At 36.0% G+C, this 22,201-nt stretch overlaps 1 protein-coding gene across 16 annotated transcripts in view; it reads left to right on the top strand.

Moving 5' to 3' along the window:
* The window catches only part of LOC144979975 (uncharacterized), a 370,695-nt gene that overhangs the window by 323,273 nt on the left and 25,221 nt on the right, over positions 1-22,201 (top strand). For 2 of the 16 annotated variants that reach the window (XR_013646803.1, XM_078927358.1), the window contains exon 1: positions 9,383-9,591. The exons of the other annotated variants lie outside the window; for them this stretch is intronic. The gene's annotated coding sequence lies outside the window, so the exon portion shown is untranslated. Of the gene's footprint in view, positions 1-9,382; positions 9,592-22,201 lie in introns of those variants that run through there. 16 annotated transcript variants of the gene reach the window in all.

Genomic DNA, 22,201 nt, shown 5'->3' with positions numbered 1-22,201 from the left:
TTGAGAGTTTTTGACAAAATGAGAGTCATGTAAATCGATCAATAATATTTGAAGGAATAGTTTTCTTCCTTCCAACATTTATAAAAAAATGTGTTTGTCTTTTCTGTTTTTCTTTTTTTTTCAGAGACTGTCAGTATTGTTATTGGTTTTGTTTGTGTCTGTCTATGCCATAATACATTAACTCACTCAACCCTAACACCGACTATATCCGTAGTATACCCGGGGTATACCCCATGCCTATTTATTACATTTTTCTGAGACAATTTATAGGCGTAGTATCAAAGCGAATGTTTTTAATGTTTACATGTTAATGGTAGTTGAATAAAACTATCTATGCAAATGCTCATTTTTAACACATTTTTTCCAATTTTGAAAAGTAGCAAAAATCTCTAGGATTGAGTGAGTTAAGTTAGAGTGATCCTTTTAAAACAATACCAAACATTTTAAAAATAAATAAAAAATGCGAGTGTCTTGATATTATGCGATTTGTTAACAAAGAAAACTCAAAACATCCGCCAGCCGGATAAAACGTAACACCACATAAAACGATGTTATCACCTTTAACGTTTCTAGTCTGATTAACACAATTTAACTGGGTGGGGATCCTGACCTACCATAGTGGGCAGGGAGGTACTTACTGTCTTCTATCCCCCTATATCTGTTTTCCAACTTGCTTTGTGTCTTTGTCTTGGAATGAGATTACCTGGTTTTGTCCTGGTCCTGGCCGGATACCCTGGCTGAGAGGGAAACAGTCAAATGTATTGTTAGTTTTGGGAGATGATATTTTTTTCCTTGTAAATCATCTCTCTGTTATGCACTGTATTATGTTTTGTTTACATATTATATTATATGATTTGTGAACATTTGTGTATTCCTCTTTTGGGGACCTGTGCTTGTGTCTAGATGAGACTTTTAGGTGATCTCAAACTAACTACTTTGATAGTGTGCTCTTGGAATCTACATCTGTTTCCTATTTGAACCAATTCCCCTTTGTCTTACCTTTTCTTGGGTACGTTAATTGTAATTCTAGAACTTTTTACTATCCCATTTTCTTCCTTTTTACTGGCGCTTATTAATGACCTTAATGTGTTGCAAGTGCCGTAAAACCCTTAAAAACAAACAACACAATTTAATGAGACCTGACACAAAGACTTGTATTTTGAGACAATGGTTTGGTCAGTGTTAGGCTCGAGACTGAAAAAGATATAGATAGTCTGCGCTTGGCCAGCCAAGAAGCTCACAACATTGCCGTCCGGAAGTATAACGGCGGACCAACACACAAAACTCTGTGTATTACCATGAACGTTTATAGTCAGGTTAATACAGTTTAGTGAGAGTTACTCATAAACGTGGATGGCAAAAAAAGAAAAAAACAATAATAAAGACCGGAGTGACGTCAACTTCGTTTTATCTATTGTTTTGCGATTCCATTCGTATGAATCAATTTTTAAGTGTTCGGCACATTTTTATCAACAAGTCTCTTCCCGTCGATTTCCTATTTCCATAAATAAACTTAATGCTGAAAAAAAAGAGAGAGAAATAACCAGCCATAATAAAGGAAATCAAACAATAAAAGTGACAATTACAGGGAGATATAGATAGCTCTTTTAGAATATCCGGTCTTTTTGGCTATGATAACCGCCGCTTTCCCATCACATTTTCGTCAAAGTTAAAGATTATTTTAATTCGTTATTCGGATAAAGGCCATTTTCACTTTTTAAAGATTTTTTTTTCACTTTCACATCTGGTATGATTAAAGTTGAAAGGGAAGTCACGTGATATGTTACAATGGGAATGGTTGTGAGTTGTTGATCCCTGGGTCAAGTGGTTCAAACAAAATATTTTGTATGTATGTATGTATGTATGTATGTATGTATGTATGTATGTATGTATGTATGTATGTATGTATGTATGTATGTATGTATGTATGTATGTATGTATGTATGTATATATATGTATGTATGAATGTATGTATGTATGTATGTATGTATGTATGTATGTATGTATGTATTTATGTATGTATGTATGTATGTATGTATGTATGTATGTATGTATGTATGTATGTATGTATGTATGTATGTATGTATGTATGTATGTATGTATGTATGTATGTATGTATGTATGCATGTATGTATGTATGTATGTATGTATGTATGCGCTGTAGATGCATAGATAAATAAATGATATGAATAGTGATAGTCTGTGTATGATTGTGTATTGTTTGGGTGATTGCCAGATGCTCCAGCACTGATTTATCCTTGTCCACATATATTATATTATATTTTATACATTAAAAAAAATGAATAAATAGATGGATGGATTGAGAGAGAGAGAGAGAGAGAGAGAGAGAGAGAGAGAGAGAGAATTAGGTAAATGTGGATGACCAACTATAAAATAGATAGATAGTTTGGTAGTTAATTAAGTAGGCAGATTTGCGGCTATGCAAGAAGGTAAGTTAGTTGATGGATGAATGACTGGTTGGTTGGATGGGTGGATGGATAGAAAGGTGATAAAAAGAAATGAAAAAGGGTTTGTCTATATTGCCCAGATCAAGTGTTGTAGGTGGACAATAACATAATTTTTAAAAATAAAAGAAGTCATATCGGCTCCCTTTGTGTTGGAAGGTAGATAGTGTGAGTTATTTCCGGAAATATCCATTTATTTCAGTCTGACGCCTTAACGTCTGCACGATGCTGACAAGATGAAAATAAAACATAAAAATATCATAATGATAAAGTAAAAGCTATGTCTATAACCTCTTTATTAATCCTTATTAAATTAAGTCAAATTTAAATCGAATTATACGATGTCGCAATATCGTTCTCAATCTGAGAGAACTAACACATGGCTTTCTCATCCTCGATTATTAAAAAACAAAAAACAAAAAACAAACAAATAGGGAAAAAATGTAATCAGCTACTCTGCAACTTCTTCGTTATCATCTACTTCATTACACCATCTCGTTTCCGCTTTTTTTTTGTTACCGCCCTCCCCCCTCCTCCACCTCCTCCCCCTCCCCTCCTTACCCGTTGACGAATCTTCCATAATTCTTTTATCACTCTTGTGGCTGTTATGATGGATCGACAGATTAAGCGATAAAAGCTTATTATACAAAGTTCTGGCCCCCGGTGGGTAAGCGAGATTTATCTACCCAGTTAAACTTGTCCGGGGGATATTTTGTTACAGATAATAAGTACGGTACGCGCTGTACTTACGAACTTTCGGTCGATGGGGCTCCGGTGACAAGAGAGATTTATCTACCCATTACATTCCGTCCGATGGAGATTATTTTATACAGATATAATATAATATATCATTGTATTTAAAAAGAAGCAATTCAGATTTTGATGGTTATGAAATTCGCACCGGGTGGCACATCTATTCCAAAATTGAAACGCCTTCTTGGGTTTCTTTTTCTTCATCTTCTAGTTGCGGAGTTGGATGTCAAGTGATCTGACATGAGTGGGACGGTGGATGGAGAAACAGTTTGTTTTGTTTTGATTTGTTTATACTGTGCTCTTGTGGGACTTTATCCATTGTTTGTATTATGAGTATATATATATATATATATATATATATATATATATATATATATATATATATATATATATATATGCTGCATTCATTATAGCACTAACCGATGAGTTACGAGGAGTCCCGATTGTTTAGTCGATAGAGAAATCGCATCACAAGCAGAATCATCACTATCATCGTCATCATTATCTCCATCATCATCATCATCATCATCATCATCATCATCATCATCATCATCATTTTTAGTATTATTATTATTATTATTATTATTATTATTATTAGTAGTAGTAGTAGTAGTAGTAGTAGTAGTAGTAGTAGTAGTAGTAGTAGTACAATAAGGACAATGTTAGTGTGGTTTGCAGCAGTTATCAGTCGGTCACCGTCCTCCCGTTTGCAGGGTCCATTGCAACAACCATTACAACGATGGAGAAAAAAAAAAAAGAAAGAAAGAAAGAAAAAAGATAACCTTGCTGTATATATCGCCTCTGGACATCTTAAGTGGTCAAGGCTGGACATCAAAGGCAAACAAATTGGCTGGTCAAAAATCAGAGCGGTCTGATGGATGATAATGATAATAGTATAATGTGATATGCAGGATAATGGTTTAAGGGGGACAGGGGAGAAAGGCATGTATCTCGCTCTCCGCTGCTGCGGTGTATAGATAGAATGAAGTTGACGTCACTCATGTCTTTGTTATTGTTTTTTTTTTTTTTTTTTTTTTTTTTTTTCCATCCGCGTTTATGAGTAATTCTCACTAAACTGTATTAACCAGACTATAAACGTTTTACGTTACACATAGTTTTGTGTGTTGGTCTGTTATACTTCCGGATGGCAATGTTGTGAGATTCTTAGCCAATCGCATTCTATCTATAGCATACGCAGCTCGCCCAGTGGCTTTGCCATTCAACGAGGTCCACATCGTAAACCCTCGGGAAAGATTTTAGATTTTATTTATTCATTTTCTTTTTTTAAAGGACCCCCCCCCCCCCAGCCCTAAAAAAAAAAACCCAACACAAAAACAACATGAACAATACTCTTCAACAGTCGCAACGTCACTTCCTTCCTAATGACGCATGGTAACTTAGTAACACTGGTTCTAAACTATCGGAAGACTGGCGGACGCCCGTATGAAATATTTCTCCGGCGAGCATAAAAGCGTATCCAGAGGAAAAAAAACCATAAATTTGATCATGTTTTGACTTTTACACATTCTGATCACAAAGCATATGAAAAGTTCTAGCCAGCATGAAGAATAAAAAGTAATGATTTTCTTTGTTTAGAACCAAGATGGCCGCCGTGGCCGGGCGGCGTGACATCAGACTACTGAATCCAATTCTCAGACTCTTTTGCTAGCGGCACTCTCCGACCTTTCAACCCTCCTTATCGCCATCATAATCTTTTTGAGTGCACGGATATAATAATACACACACAGATATCATATCTTATTCTCTCCACACATCCATCAATCTCTCTGTAGATCTAGGTATTATTACTTACACACAATGAGTAAAGTTTTAGCTCGAGGAAATACAATGAAAGCAAGTTATACCGGGGCCTTTAGGACCTTAGCAAAGTTAGTGGTTATAATGTAATAACGAATCGGGGAAATAATGTGCAAAGTCGAGATGTTTACTTTCATGCAGATGCTGATCGTCATTTACCCTTGCAATTATTGAGATTTACTTAGAGAGAGAGAGAGAGAGAGAGAGAGAGAGAGAGAGAGAGAGAGAGAGAGAGAGAGCGAGAGAGAGGGGGGGGGGGAGGGAGGGGGGGGGAGGGAGGGGGGGGGGGGTGTGCGGTATACCACGGTTTCACTGTATCAGGAACATGGAATGGTCAGTTTTAAAAGAAATCTTGAGTGACAAAAGCTACAATTTTACATTTCGTAGAAGAATGGTCGGTTAGTCAATGAGAGAGAGACAGAGAGAGAGAGAGAGAGAGAGAGAGAGAGAGAGAGAGAGAGAGAGAGAGAGAGAGAGAGAGATTTATGGAAATCGAAGAGTGAATGAAAAAGAGAGAAGAGAGCGAGATGGAGGAGTGAGAGATAGAAACAGAAAGGGAGAGAGATAGAAACAGAAAGAGAGAGAGAGAGAGAGAGAGAGAGAGAGGGAGAGAGAGAGAGAGAGAGAGAGAGAGAGAGAGTCGATGTAATGTGTCAAGTCTGAAATGTGATACGGGAAAGAAGAAACTCAACGCCGATAAGACGGCCAGTGCTAAGGTTTGGCTTGTCTCTTGTGTAGCTATTATGGGCCACAGCCATCTGTTCAACTTAGTATCTATAGATGCTATAATATTTGTTTTTGTTTGTTTGGTTTTATTTTTTTTAGGGGGAAAGGGGGGGGCATGTTTTGTTTTGTTTTTAATTAATTGAGACTTGGTTCAAGTTTTGTTTAGAATGAGATTTAAGAAATCGTATTTTAACCCTCTCCGTACCAACTATAGGAAAATCGTCACATTCCTTACGATACAACCAACATTTTTCTTATTCAAATTTCTCTTGTACATTACAAAACTTAAAGAAAATGAACATTGTGTTGTAGAGCATGTTTTGCTAAAGAAATGATATATCGCAAGAACATACTGCTATTGTATTTGAGTGATAAAAAATGTATTGTTGTGTTTGTTTTTGTGAAGTTTGGGGAAAATCCTGAAAATGGCTGGTAAGGAGAGAGTTAACTGACAAATACTACAATTTTACATTTCGGGTCTTTTTAACTTTGAATTCATTACCAGTTCACTCCGACGTGATTTTATTTCCATAGAGGAGACTTGGACCTTGTCCATCGTTAACTTATAGATAGTTCGAAGATGACGTCACTCAGGCCTTTGTTATTGTTTTTTTTTTTTTTTTTTTTTTTTTTTTTTTTTTTTTTTTTTTTGCCAAACGCGTTTATGAGTAATGCTCACTGAACTGTATTAACCTGACTATAAACGTTCATGGATACACACAGTTTTGTGTGTTGGTCCGTTATACTTCCGGATGGCAATGTTATGAGCTTCTTAGCCAAGTGCATACTATCTATATAGACTGACACTGATCAAAAAATGACGTCAAAATGCCAATCTTTGGCCACAAAAGAAAAACAAATCGTGAGTTGTTTTCAATAGTTCAACCAATGGGACCACTTGTTTCCATGAGCACTACTAACGACAACTCACTAACCAAATTAATGACGTCAAAATGCCAGTCTCTTCTGGGTTTCAGTGTCAGGTTATAACTTAACGATGGTGACGCTTGGTCACATTTTGTATTGGTGTTTGAAATGACTATTCAACCACAAGACATCAAGGGATTGAAACAAGTTGATTACCGGGTAAATTCAATAATCTTCAATCATAAAAGCACCGATTGCTCCCTCCAATCCAATCTTGTGAAATGTCTGATAGAACTGCAGTGTGTCGTATTGTGTGTATTACGAATCGATCGCTACGATGTTCTTGTGTTCGACAAAATGTCAATGAAATATGAAGAAACCGGAAGAGGCAATATTGGAAACGTTTCCGTTGCATGCGCAAGGAAAATCGAACATGGTCTTCAGAATGGCTTTTTTTTCCAGTGATATTCGAAATAATATTATAACAAAATAAATTTATAGAGATTCAAGCTTGCTGACCTAGATCTAGATAATACGGTAGGACAAAGATATAAAACAGGTGGATTTTTAAACTGAGAAATGAGAATTGTTTTAGATGAGAGAGAGAGAGAGAGAGAGAGAGAGAGAGAGAGAGAGAGAGAGAGAGAGAGAGAATATATATATATAGATAAGGTGAGTGTATGACCAGTCACAACCACTGAAGGCATTCTTAAGGGCTACACTATAATAACATGACCATGGAAATGCACTGGGATCTTGTCTTTAGGTTGACACGAAATATTTACATTGAATGAATGAATGAATGAATGAATAGATAAATAAGTAAATGAAATAAGATAACAGAAATAAAGGGAGAGAGGGAGAGAGAGAAGGAGGGAGGGAGAGAGAGTCAATTCCCTCATGAAATTCAAGATGGGGTCCTTGTTTTTTTAAGAAATATTTTCATGGAATATATTTTCAAATTATTATGCTTTTAAAAAAACCCGGAATAGCAAAGTTTTTTTTTTTGTTTTTTGTTTTTTTTTTCATTTTTTTTTTTATTTTTTTTTATTTTTTTTTTTAATGTAGACTCTACCTGCCTATTTAACTCCAGTGCAGAGATAGGTGACCATGGGATTAAATTATAATGCAAGGCAGATTGGCCTTTTTAGTTAGTAGTAATTTCTAACCGTTTAGACCATTTTGGGTTGGGTTTTTTTTTTCTTCTTTCTAGCCTCCTACACGACTTATCACATCATTATCACTCTAGTCCATTCTATTATCGAATCCCTTACTGCGACAGGATTGAATTCCAGCCACCAACAACGAAGCACAAAGTAATAGTCGCACGCTTAGAAAACACTTTCTTAAAAATGTGGCCAGAAAACTGTTTACTCCTGGAATCCAGGGCGGATTAAACAAACCCAATGTCAGACTCGGAGATTTTTTTGGACAAGTTAGGGTCTAGGCCTTTAAAAAAAAAAATAAAGAAAAGAAAAATTAACTTGTTTTGTCATACATAATACAGCAGACACGCGTTTAGTTTTATTTTGACAACCCAGGGTTGTTATCGCAATTCCGAGTTTGAGTGATGTCAGCTCAAATACGATTATTTAAAAAAGACAATGTTCTAAATTGAATACGCCCCCCCCTCTCTCTCTCTCTCTCTCTCTCTCTCTCTCTCTCTCTCTCTCTCTCTCTCCCTCTCTCTCTCCCCCTCTCTCTCTCTCTCCCCCTCTCTCTCTCTCTCCCTCTCTCCCCCTCTCTCTCTCTCTCCCCCTCTCTCTCTCTTTCTCTCTCCTCACTTCAATCTATATCTTTCTTCTGATATAACATGTACACCCATAGCGATCGAGTTTGCTAAGCATACACCCCATCAATTTCCCTTGGGATCAGAGTTTAGGGCGATAGTCCTCTGGGGGGCTTAACAATTGACCTTTGCACTCATTAACCTCTTGAACCCCCTTGTGTATCCCCCACGACTTCAATGGCCTGTCGGGTTTACTTATCTATCTCCCTGTGTAGAGAGAATGGAGGGCGGAAAATAGATTGCTCAATTTAGACTAGATAAGGTAATCTATTATTAGTGGATAAAATTCTCTCTCCTTACCGCCAGCCCATTTCACTTTCTTTCGCTTCTTCAAACGCCCCCCACCCCTCTCTCTCTCTCTCTCTCTCTCTCTCTCTCTCTCTCTCTCTCTCTCTCTCTCTCTCTCTCTCTCTCTCTCTCTCTCTCTCTCTCTTCTTCTTCTTCTCTCATTCCTCCCTCTTTTCAGATGTCCCCTACTTTCTCCCACCTGTCAACACCCCCCATTTTTTCTTCTTAAAAGCGTCCTGTTGGTTGCCAAATTCATCCATCCATCCATCGTTCTTTCGTTCATCCATTTCTTCCTTCGAAAGCTGTCAAGCCCCATCATTTCAAACTGTCGAAGGGAAGCCGTATAATCTTGAGAGTGATACGGCTCCACCAAATTCACTGGCTCACTGGCCTTGGCCACCTCAAATGGGACCACACTCAGAATACGACTCAGCTACCGATATTGAGAGGAGGGATAGGAATTGGGGGAAGGGGTGGGGGGGGGGGGGGGGGCGACAAACGACGAAGTTATGTTGTACTTTTCTTGTTTCTTGTATCGTTATTGCTTCTTGTACTCCGTGCCGCTATCGTGTGCTCAAAGACCGTGTAGTGAATCCCCTGAATCCCTCTCGTTTGCTTGAGTTGGCACTTGGCACGTGCGACGACGAGCGTGTTGTTGTAGCTACATTGTAAAGTTACAGCATTCAGCATCACGCAAGGCATCACGTCGTTCATTCATTCAGTGTGTAACTGGTGTGTAGTCAGTCAGTGTCACTCCGCATTTTGTCTGCTGTCATGTTGTCAGCTGTTGTTAAACGTGTGTGCTTGGACGTGTTACTGGATGTAATTCGTTAGAGTGTCTGTCAGTGTTAAATTATCACAGCTCACCAGGAAGAATTGAAAATAGTACGTATGTTTTTATTTTTGGATACTTTTCTTTCAATCATGTCGTTGACGTAAATTAATGAATGAATTGATAATGATATCAGTTCATCAGTGTGTTGTCGCCACCGCCTTAGGAAGCACCTAATTTTCAGCTGGCCAGGCAGCTCTAGCTATGTCGACACAAGTGACAATTTATTTTCGTGTTTTAAGTTGACCCTAGTTTTAACTTTTTTTTTTTAATGAATGCAAAAGTGTAAGTGAGTGTGATGATACATTTATCGTGTTGAGTATTGTTACATTTGAAAAACGAAAATAAACGCCGAGAATGATGGCGATGGCACAAACTTTCGGGAACATGCAATGAGAAGTTGTTTCTAGGTTCGAATCCAGGAGATAGGTACCTATACTTTGGATTTTTTCTGTGACATTGTCAAGATTGCGCTGTGTTCAAATTCAATGACTATCTAGTATTAATACCAGGATATTATATGGATATTAATGTTTGTGTTTGTAGAAATCAAATGGATATTTTCACGGAGTCTAAAATCGCAACATAATAATATTTACCGACCTAACTCGTTTTCATCTGATTCATTTTGCCAAGGATTTATGCGTCTGAGTATTTTACTGTTTTCTAGTTTTTGTTTGACAAAATTATCAACTTATTTATGATTCACAGTATTTTTGTTATGGTAAGGGATCGCTTAAGATTTGTAATTTATTAATTTGTGAGAACTTGCTTTTAATTATAAAGCTGAGATGTGTGTGCGTGCGCGCGCGCGTAGTTTGCATTCCATCTCGACATATTGCAGATTCTTTTATTTCAGAGTTAAAACGAGACGCTGTTACTTAATGTGAATCGATGATTTATTATTGATCACACCTATATATATGCAAATCGTTTCTTGTCTCATATTTATATTGTTATAACTATAACTAGATTTAATCGCATCAGTATCAGCTGTTTCTTCCCGACCGTAAGTTTGAAATCAGTCAAAGATGACAACAGATTGTAATTAATTGCTTTTATCTGATTTCGGTTGTTTAATTTTAATGAATGCAGTGCATGTAAAATCTTGAATGAGTTAAAAGCACATTATCATTAAACCTTATATTAGCTTTAGTTGCTCCGAATTCTTATTAACTTGAAGTTGTTTTTAAAAAAAAGAAAAGTAGTACTTCTGACTTCAGAGCCATGAGTCCCATGAAGCCGAAGTTTATTCCGGTTTCTGTAGCGTGAAACGGACAATAGCAATTGCTTGCTAACCTTTGGATAGAACGCTAGTCTATCGCAACGTACTTTCTGCCAGATCTAACAGATCCAGCTACCCCCAAATAACTGATCAGAAAAAAATCTCGACTGCACCTGGGATCGATTTCTGTCCCTTTGCGTGTGAAGCGAGTGTTCTACCAACTGGGCTATCGGGACCCCCTTGAAGTTTTTAGAGTCAAGTTGTAAGTATTGAACAATTTCAGAATGGCTAGATGCGAAGAAATTTAAACTATAGATGTTCGAATTCATGTCGTATGATCGTCGCTCCATTTCCGACTCCACTCCCTTTTCAACGAAATCCGACCATCGGTTTTTGCTATTTCGTTGAATCGGGGTTGCACTATGAATACTCGTACACTTTTGATACAACAAATGACAGAGGCTTAAGCTGATCATTTAAGCGCATAATATGAATTAACAAGTTAGGAAATTATGCAGTCATTCGCGTTGGCTAATAATATTAGTTATATGATTACTCATGGATTCACGTCGTGTGCTCATTGATTTATCCAGGGATATTATTAATGATCATATAAGCAACAACCCCCCCCCCCCCCCCCCCCCCCATTGTCACATACACACTCACACACACATTCACGTAACACTCACATCCCAACTTAGCGCGCTTATCACATGCATGCTCATAAATACTGCCATGTGTTGACACACACAAAATATTTTCATTTTCAAGACAATAATATACTATAATATATTACCCGATGAATTCAGAAAATGCAAATGAGCCTTTTTCAAACCTGATACATCTTTCAATTTTAACCCTCTCCTTACCAACTAGGCTACTAGAAAAGCGTCATATTCGTTACGATACAACCAACATGTTTCTTATTCAAATTTCTCTTTTACATCATAAAATTTAAAGAAAATGAACAGTATGTTATAGAGCATGTTTTGCTAAAGAAATGATTTATCGCAAGAACTAATTGCTATTATCTATGTATGTTTGAGTGATAAAAAAAAATATTTTTGTGCTGTGTGAAGTTTTGGAGAAAATCCTGAAATTGGCTGGGAAGGAAAGAGTTAAGACCTTTTGGCTAGTTGGGGAAAAGGGTTTTGGTTGGGGGGGGGGGGGGGGGGGGGGGGTGGAAGGGTCATCTTTTACCATTGATATTCTAGTTTTCGGAGCGGGAAGGGGGTGCATCGTGATCTATCCATATAATATTTAATGATCAGTTTCTGGTTAAAATGGCAAACAGGTGTTTTGTCAGTGTTTGACAGTATATCATGTATGCACATTAATTCACATTGTGATAATTATAAGGCAGCTCCGGCTCCCGTAATGAGATGAAATGCTATATACACATCAGAGCGTAATACTATAATTAAATATATATATGCATATTGTGCACTGCTTATTATCCCAATCACTTTGTTTTTATCACCATCATTTATCATCATCATCAACATCATCATCATCATAATTATCATTCTCTCTCTCTCTCTCTCTCTCTCTCTCTCTCTCTCTCTCTCTCTCTCTCTCTCTCTCTCTTTATCTCTCTCTCTCTCACTCTCTCTCTATCTCTCTCTCTTTATCTCTCTCTCTCACACTCTCTCTCTCTCTCTCTCTCTCTCTCGCTCCCTCCTCCTCCTGCTCGTCTCCCCTCTCTCTACCTTCCTACCCCATTTTCCCTATCTATCTATATGTCTGTTTGTCTACATGCCTGTCTGTCTGTCTGTCTGTCTGTCTTTCTATCCCGTCATTCAGTCCGTTTGTCCCCGTTTCCATTAGCCACTATTTTCAATCATCTCTCTCTCTCTCTCTCTCTCTCTCTCTCTCTCTCTCTCTCTCTCTCTCTCTCTCTCTCTCTCTCTCTCTCCCCCTCCCACCCACACACACAGACACACGCACTTGTATATACAGTCACCCCTGCTCACACCCTTTCTTTATCTTTTTATCTTGATATTAAATCAAAAGCTAAAACGGGCAATCGTTGTACTTGTGCCAGTACAGTTAAACCAGAATCGATTACACGCGACTTACAGTAACCGCAATGCCCCACAACTCCCCCTATAGAGCAGTAAAGTTAGGTGCCCCAAACGTAAACAATAACAAGTTGCTAGTGATTTCCGTTAGGGACCGGAATAATTTACGCATAATATAGGTCTCCCAATTTTGTAGTTTGAGTTGTAGGCAATACACTTTCAGTATTGAAAATATGTTTACATAAAATCTAACAGTTGCAGAAATAATAATATAAGGCTAAATTATTCTGAAAATCAGGCTCCGAATAATTCTCGTTTTGTTCACACCAGCGCAATAATTTGCTCTGGTCTAAAAATAGATAGACTGTAACTTTTGATAAATTTTAGAAAATTTTACCTTTTGTTCCATAAAATATCCATATCTAGACATTATTTGATGCATGATCGAGTATTTATGAATATGTGTTTCTTTTGCCACCTAACAGCCAAATTTTAAAGGTTCTTTTTTTCTATTATTTACATTGGAACGTGAGCTGTCAAGACAGGAACATGTGGTTTGCCACGTGCTTCTCGACCTTTGTTTACGTTTGGGGCACCTAACTTTACTGCTCTATGGCTATTTACTCAGCATTCCATTGATTTGAAACTTGACTACTTAATCCCGAATTACGACCCTCATGACCTGAACTCATTCTCAATTCCTCCCGTCTCCAAAATTGTCCTTAGAAAATGATAGCCCTATATGAAAACACACACTCACACACACACACGCTCGCTCTCTCTCTCTCTCTCTCTCTCTCTCTCTCTCTCTCTCTCTCTCTCTCTCTCTCGCACAAAATAAGTATTGGACCACAAGGCACACGAGGAGCGAGAGTTTATCCCACTTGCTGAAATTGCTTGCAACTCTTTAGATAGGACGCTGGTTTAATACTATATATCATGACGTGTAACTCAAACTCAAGTTAGGACGTGGGTGTGGTTAGGAATGTGTTACACTTTTTAAAAAGCTCCTTCGTTGATAATTGACTGTCAGTCAAATCTTATTTTTACTTTGTAGAAGAACAATTTCACTGTGTGATAAAGATGGTTATCATGTTTTATTGTTTTGTTTTTGTTTTATGGTGTTTTTAAACATTATTTTTGTTCTTCATTGTCCCTTTTTTTGTATGCTGTTGATTTTTTTCTTTATCTGATTGAATGCGAACCCCCCCCCCCCCCTTTTTTTTTTTTTTTTTCGTTTTCATTAAAATCGTTTGTTTTGTTTAACTCTCAATAAAGTTATTATAAATTCACGACTATCCCCAAGATCAACACAACGTACGCAATTTTCACTTCTCATACATTGAATTTCACATTCGAATCGTACTGATTTGATATCAAATTCAAATGTATCGACCTCTTCCAATGCAATAGTTACGACGAAGGTTAAAACAATTTGTATTTTTGGCACTTTCCACCCTTTCAGTATTAGTTTATTTACTATCACTTCCATTTTCACAGGCGCTGATAATGATATGTGAACTTAAAATGCAGTCAACAGCGCCGTTAAATTTTTTTATTTATTTTTTAAGCAAATGACAGGGAGAGAAAACAACGTAAAGGCTTCAATCATCGTTAAAGACTAGCCGACCCCACCTCCCCCCTCCCCCCCCCCCCCCCCCCCCCTCCCCACGCGCCGACCAATCCATCGATCGATAACATCCGACGACTGTACGGACGATCACCGACCCAACGCTTTTGAAAATAGCACAACATTGTTTACCCAAAAATTCGTTTAAATGTCAATAAACGATGAAATACGGTGATGACGCTCGATTGGTCTTAGTTTTCTTAATTCTAGGATTTTTTAAATTTAGAGACTTTTTATTAACAGTTAATTCGTCGATAGGTGGAAGTGGTAAATGAAGAAAAAACAAGAACACGTTTGGACAAAATGAAAATTGGTGTTTTGCCAGTGTAAAGTAAAGGCCGTATTTTATCTTTAAAATTATTTATTTGTTATTTTATTTTTTTAAACCCGTGTTATCGGATCGTTCCGACGACGTCTCGGATTCAGGAAGGATTTGAGTTTTTTGGGGGTTTTTTCTTAGCTTCCATTTTTTTTTTCTTTTCGTGATTTTTGCCGCTCTAACTAGATTAGCTTAGCGGTAGTTTGATTGATCAAATGACAGACGGACGGACGGACGGACGATGGTTTTGGCCTTTTTTACCCTTGTTTTTATTATTATTATTATTATTATTATTATTATTATTATTATTATTATTATTATTATTATTATTATTATTATTATTATTATTATTATTATTATTATTATTATTATTTCCTTACTATCGCGACATCTTTCGTGGTTTGAAATATATAATTTATATTCTTTCCTTTTTCTTATTTTTAAAATTAATTTAACTATCTATCTATCCATCCATCCATCCATCCATCCATCCATCTGTCTATCTACAATTTATTTATTTATTCATTCATTCATTTATTTTTATATGAAATAATAATGTTATAAACGTGTATTTTGTCAGCGGTCCCCCCTCCACCCCTTTATTTGTTGTTTTGTTCTTGTGATGTTTGACATCATCAGCTACGTTAACAATAGGGCAAATGATACAACTACCTACTTACTATAACATAATACACTCGAGTATCTTTATATAGTCCCCAGGTTCGTGAGAAAAACAAAACACATCAGGCACTCTATCCCTTTACGCAGGCCATTTTCTGTCAAAAGCCAAAGGGAAATAACCAACTCAACAGCTGATTTTTTTCATCAGATAATGAAAAAAATGGTTGTGCTTATGTTTATGTTGTAGAAAAGGGTTATATTTATTTGTATGTCTCGGTTATTTATTGTTTGTAAATTAAAACAAAAACAAAAAAAAAAAAAAAAAAACAAACAAAAAAAAATACGATTTCCAAAATCTTATCTTATTTAAGGCTCAATATAGATAGAACGAAGATGACGTCATTCAGGCCTTTGTTATTGTTTTTTGCCATCCATGTTTGTGAGTAATTCTCACTAAACTGTATTAACCAGACTATAAACGTTTAAGGTTACACATAAATTTGTGTTGGTCCGTTATACTTCCGGATGGCAATGTTGTGAGCTTCTTAGCCAAGCGCACACTATCTATAGGAGAGTAGCTCAATATAGGATTTCTTTTGAAAATGTCTCATTGAATATTATATTACAATCACATAATCACAAATATTCACATAACATGCACAGAACTTGTTTTATAAATAGTACTAGATATAAGTACAATACCGCCATTAAAGAAAAAATAGGTGACACGGAATTTTGTTTTGTTGCAAAATCTTTGAGACCAAACTGATAGTGTTTGTTTCTTTCATTTATTTATTTATTTATTTATTTATTTATTTATTTATTTATTTACTTACTTACTTATTTACTTTCTAATAATCCCTCTGGAATTGTGTACCTGTTTGACTTTATAATTCATACCGCCCTCCCTTCATGCCATACTAAGGTGCGATCTAACCCCCCCCCCCCCCCCACCTCTCCCTTTCTCCCCCCTTGGGGCAAAATCAAGAAGAGCAAATGTGATAGTCAAATTTTGCTTTCATGATACACTCTCAATCTTTACGTACTGTTTATATTTATAAAATAGGTTAGTGTTTGGTGTCTCGCGGTTTCACCTGACCTTTAGTATGTCCTATCGTTCACCGACTAAACGTCTATTTTTTTTCTTCTTCTCCTCATTTTGGCCAGAATGCTTTTGCTTCATAATACGATATATATATATATATATATATATATATATATATATATATATATATATAATATATATATATATATATATATATATTATATATATAATATATAATATATATATTATATATATATATATATATTATATATATATATATATATATATATATATATATATATATATATATTATATATATATATATATATATATATAATATATATATATATATATATATATATATATATATATATATATATATATATATATATATATATATATATTATATATATATATATATATATATATATATAATATTATATATATATATATATTATATATATATATATATATATATATATATATATATATATATCGACAAACCCCTAAATGACCAACTGCGATCTAGTAACATAAACAGATAGATAAATAAATGACTAAACTAATTAATAAGAATTAGGTTGATTAATTGATTAATTTCTCGATTAATAAATTAATTCAATATTAAGGTCTTAAACCAAAATCCAAAAAACATTAAAGACGTCTCAATTTAAGAAATGGTAATGTCTTTAATAGATATATCCATAATGAATAATTATGATATATAGTGCAAGCTTTTCTGGCGAAAATGACATGAAGATGAAGAAAAAATGGCCAAATATTTTCACTGTACAGCAAGCAGTTTTGCGTATCTACTTTACAACATCGTATATTATTGTATAGACTGGGTTATTGTTTACCGTCTCACCTATCTACACTTATAACCTTTCACTTTCACTTGCAGTAGTAGTGTTAGTGTTAGGTTTATAGAAAAGTAGAAAACGGTAGGGGCTGCCTGAAGCCGATGATCGTGAAAATACTAAACGAAAGAGTGAAAATGGACAGGCTTCGTATGGGAACAATACAGCTAATGGACGTTTCGGGTACAAACCATTCGTCAGCACAACAATACATAAATTAACGTGGAAAAGAAATAAACTAAAATTCAAAATAACTTGTATCGTCTGTACAGAGAGATAGATAGATAGATAGATTTCGGGTGCAAACCCTTCGTCAGCACAAACAATACACAAATTAACGTGGAAAACAAAGAAAATAAAATGCAAAATAACTTGTATCGTCTGTATTGTACCTGGAACGTCCATTGTCTGTATTGTTCCCATACGAATCCTCGCCATTTTCACGCTTTCGTTAGTAGGTCTATAGATAGTATGCAGATGACGTCACTCAGGCCTTTGTTATTGTTTTTGCCATCGGCGTTTGTGAGTTGTTCTCACTAAACTGTATTAACCAGACTATAAAAGTTAATGGTTACACAGAGTTTGTGTGTTGGTCCGTTATACTTCCGGATGGCAATGTTGTGAACTCCTTGGCCTAGCGCATTCTATCTATAGAGTAGTATAGTAAGTACGTATAGTAGTACTTAGTAAGTAAGAAGTGCAGCAACCTGCTATCTTCCACCTGACCGCCAATCCATCACGTGAAATGAGTGAGTAAGTGTGACACATCCCATAGCCCTCCTCCCTACCTACACACATTGATGATGAACTTGTATAGATAGAATGCGCTTGGCCAAGGAGTTCACAACATTGCCATCCAGAAGTATAACGGACCAACACGACCAAAACTCTGTGTAACCATGAACTTTTATAGTCTGGTTAATACAGTTTAGTGAGAACAACTCACAAACGCGGATGGCAAAAACAATAACAAAGGCCTGAGTGACGTCATCTGCATACTATCTATAGAATGAAGAGCCTTGCCTAACTGACACGTTTGACAGATTCAATTCGTTTTCATTTCGGTTTCCCCACGGCCACGGACAGTGGTCAAAACAGTCCCTTTGATTCTTGTGCTTTTTATCTCATTTCTCATTCATTCAGTTCTTATTCACTATTTATTTTTCCATTTATTCATCTGCTCACTCATTTATATATATATATATATATATATATATATATATATATATATATATATATATATATATATATATATAAATATGTGTGTGTGTGTGTGTGTGTATCCATCTCTCTATCTATCTATCTATCTATCTATCTATCTATCTATCTATCTATCTATCTATCTATCTATCTATCTATCTATCTATCTATCTATCGATGGATCTATCTATCTATCTATCTATGTTTATTCATTCATGCTCGTGTCTTCCTTCCTTCGTTCTTTCGTTCGCTCCTTGTTCGCCATCATTCATTTTATCAAAAGTTAATTATCCCCTTGTTTGATTTTTTTTCTTCTTGTCCCCAAGTTTGATTAAATTAAATAATATGATCGTCTCTCGTTTTATTGCAGCTAGACTGATCGATTGCCTTGTAAAACTCGCCGATGAAACGAAATATTGAGTGTGAGTGCTGGGTGGGGATCCTGACCTCCCATAGCGGGCAGGGAGGTACATACTGTGTCTTCTATCCCCTTATATCTGTTTTCCAACATGCTTTCTGTCTTTGTCTTGGAATGAGATTACTTGGTTTTGTCCTGGCACTGGCCGGAATCCTGGCTGGGAGGGAAACAGTCAAATGCATAGTTATTGTTTTGGGAGATGATATTTTTTTCCTTGTAAATCATCTCTCTGTTATGTATTATTTTATTTGTTATTTTCAATGAATAATGTAAGCATTTGAGTATATTCTTCTTTGCTGGATTTTGTGCTCGTGTCCAGATGAGACTTTTAGGTGATCTCAAACTAAGTACATTGGTGGTATGCTGTTGAAATCTACATCTGATCCCTATTTGTTCCCAGTTCCCCTTTGTCTAACTTTCTCTTGGGTGCTTTAATTGTAATTCTAGAACTTTTTACTATCCCATTTTCTTCCTTTTTACTGGCGCTGATATAACCTAAATGTGTTGCAAGCGCCGTAAAACCCTTAAAAACAAAAACAAAAAACGAAATATTGAGTGGAAATAATTTAATAATAGCACAGAGCAACTAATTATGAAAAGACGATTAGATTGAAATCAATGAAACATGAAGATGGAATTAATATTGACCAAATATTTTGTTTGAAAGAGTGAATGAAATAGACTGATAATGGGTGGAACGTATTAATTAAATGGGTAAAATGAATGCAAGTAGTCATAAAAATACGAATGAAGGAAAACATAATTATAGATAATGTGTGTGTGTGTGTGTGTGTGTTTGAAAGAGAGAGAGAGAGAGAGAGAAAGAGAGAGAGAGAGAGAGAGAGGGGGGGGGAGAGATGGACACGAGTACTATGAGATCGTAGAGAAACGATTCAAGAGTAGATAAATAAGGATAAATAAATATGTAGTAGAAACGAATGTTACCTGCATATGGTATCTAGTCAAGAAGAATTGCATGATACGAAGTAGTCAATGATGTCTTTTAACCCAGTCTCTTCTCTTCTTTTTTAAATATCTTATCTCATCGTCCTGCCGATTTTCGACGATCTCCTCGTCTAGTAAGTAATTATTTATTAACGTTATGAATTTCAGCACCCAGAGCCTGTTGACAGAGTGGGGTTCCTGGCCTCTCATAGTGGGCAGGGAGGTAGATGCATACGGTGTCTTCTATCGCCTTATATCTGTTTTCCAACTTGCTTTCTGTCTTTGTCTTGGAATGAGATTACGATACTTGGTTTTGTCCTGGCCCTGGCCGGATACCCTGGTTGGGAGGGAACCAGTCAAATGTATAGTTAGTTTTGGGAGGTGATTTTTTTCCCCATGTAAATCATCTCTCTGTTATGTACTGCATTATTTTTCCGTTTACATAATATGTATGATTTGTAAACTATTGAGTGTGTCCCTCTTGGCGGGGACATGTGCTTATGTCTGGATGAGACATTTAGTGATCTCAAACTAAGTATACTGATAGTGTGCTCTTGGCATCTACATCTGTTCCCTATTTGAACCAATTCCCCTTTGTCTGCCTTATTCTTGGATGCTTTAATTGTAATGCTAGAACTTTTGACTATCCTATTTTATACATGCGCTGATATGAACTAAATGTGTTGCAAGCGCCGTAAAACCCTTAAAAGCAAACAAAAACAAGAGCCTGTTGAAATGTTTCATCCATTTCGTCAGCATTCATCACTCTTCGTTCTCTATACCTAGATGCATCAATGCATCCCGACCTTTCACCTTCCAAATAGAGTATGTAACCCCTCCCCCATACGACATTCCACGAAGGCATCAACCATCGACCTATCGACTTATAATTTATCCATTTAAAATATCCACCTATTTAATCCATTCTTCCATCCATCCATCTGTCTAACTACATGATAGTTATTCTTTTTTCCGTATCTAGATGCACCCATTTAACCAATCTTCCTCCCCCCCCCCCCCCCCCCCCCCCAATAACACTAGTCAATCCTTGCATTGGCCAAACTTATCTACCTAACTATCCATCTATATATCCATCCATCCATTCATCCATCCGTCTGTCTGTCTATCTATCTATCTACCTTTCTATCTATCTATCTATCTATCTATCTATCTATCTATCTATCTATCTATCTATCTATCTATCTATCTATCTATCTATCTATCTATCTATCTATCTATCTATCTATATGTCTATCTATCCATCTATCCATCCTTCCATCTATACATCATCCCACCCATTCATCTGTCTTATCCTTTTCTTTCCCAATGAGTCACTCATTCAAGCATTGTTATATCGCCGTGACATTTGCATCACGTTTCTCTTCTAGCCACTCCGTCGCTAAAAAAAAAAAAAAAATTAAAAAATCATGATTTCTGGAATCCTGGTATATTATAATTTATGCTTGCTTTTCTGGCATTTACTCTTTGCTATAGGAATAAGGCCGCCACATGGGAACAAAATATTTGCTGTGCTATTGTATAATTACGTGTCAATCTCACAACATTACATCATGACTGCCCTGCCAACAACAAAGCTAACAACGCCTAGTAATTGTAATACCGTTCGTGGCTCTGCCCAATTCATGCATTTCATTTCATTTTATTTTATTTTACCTTTAGATCACCGATGCGTTTCTTTTGGGTATTTATTGTTTTTGAATTAGGACTCAGATCCCCTGATTCTCTCATTATAATAAACCACCGCCCAAGCTCTCGGATAACAAGGATGTTTAACACTGATTTCATTTTAAAAATTTGTATGTGTGATGGTGCCATTTATTGTTCTCAACGATAAAGGACATTTTTTTGGACTGGCTTTTGAGAAGATAGAAATTACGTTGCTCTTTTCGTTTTGAGCTACAGTACTCATTTTAATCCAGTCGATGAAGGTTTAAGCATGAACATTTTTATGTTCATGTTGTTGTTGTGCTTGTTTAATTTTGTTTGGGAGGTTTGTTTTTTTTTGTTGTTCTTGCTTGTTGTTGTTTTTTTAATTTGATCTTAAAATTTTGTTTAGATTTTGTATTATTTTTTTCTTATTCTTCTTCTCAATGCTTTCACCATGGTTTTCTAAATTTTCATTTTTTAAATCTCCTTATCAATGGTTTTGACAATAATAACGAAAGAATGAAAATGGAGAGGCTTCGTACGGGAATAATACAGACATGGACGTTTCGAGTACAAACCCTTCGTCCGCACAACAATACACATATTATAAGCGTGAAAAAACAGATTTTATTTGTGTATTGTGCTGATTTCAAAAGTCCATTGTTTGTATTGTTCCCATACGAAACCTTTCCATTTTCACTCTTTCGTTAA

This window comes from Berghia stephanieae, chromosome 9 (genome assembly GCF_034508935.2).
Source record: "Berghia stephanieae isolate SIO BIC M18660-M18661 chromosome 9, UCSD_Bste_1.3, whole genome shotgun sequence".
Classification (NCBI taxonomy): Eukaryota; Metazoa; Mollusca; class Gastropoda; order Nudibranchia; family Aeolidiidae; genus Berghia; species Berghia stephanieae.
The sequence above is the reverse complement of the archived record's forward strand: the minus strand, read 5'-3'. Positions and strand labels throughout refer to the sequence as shown.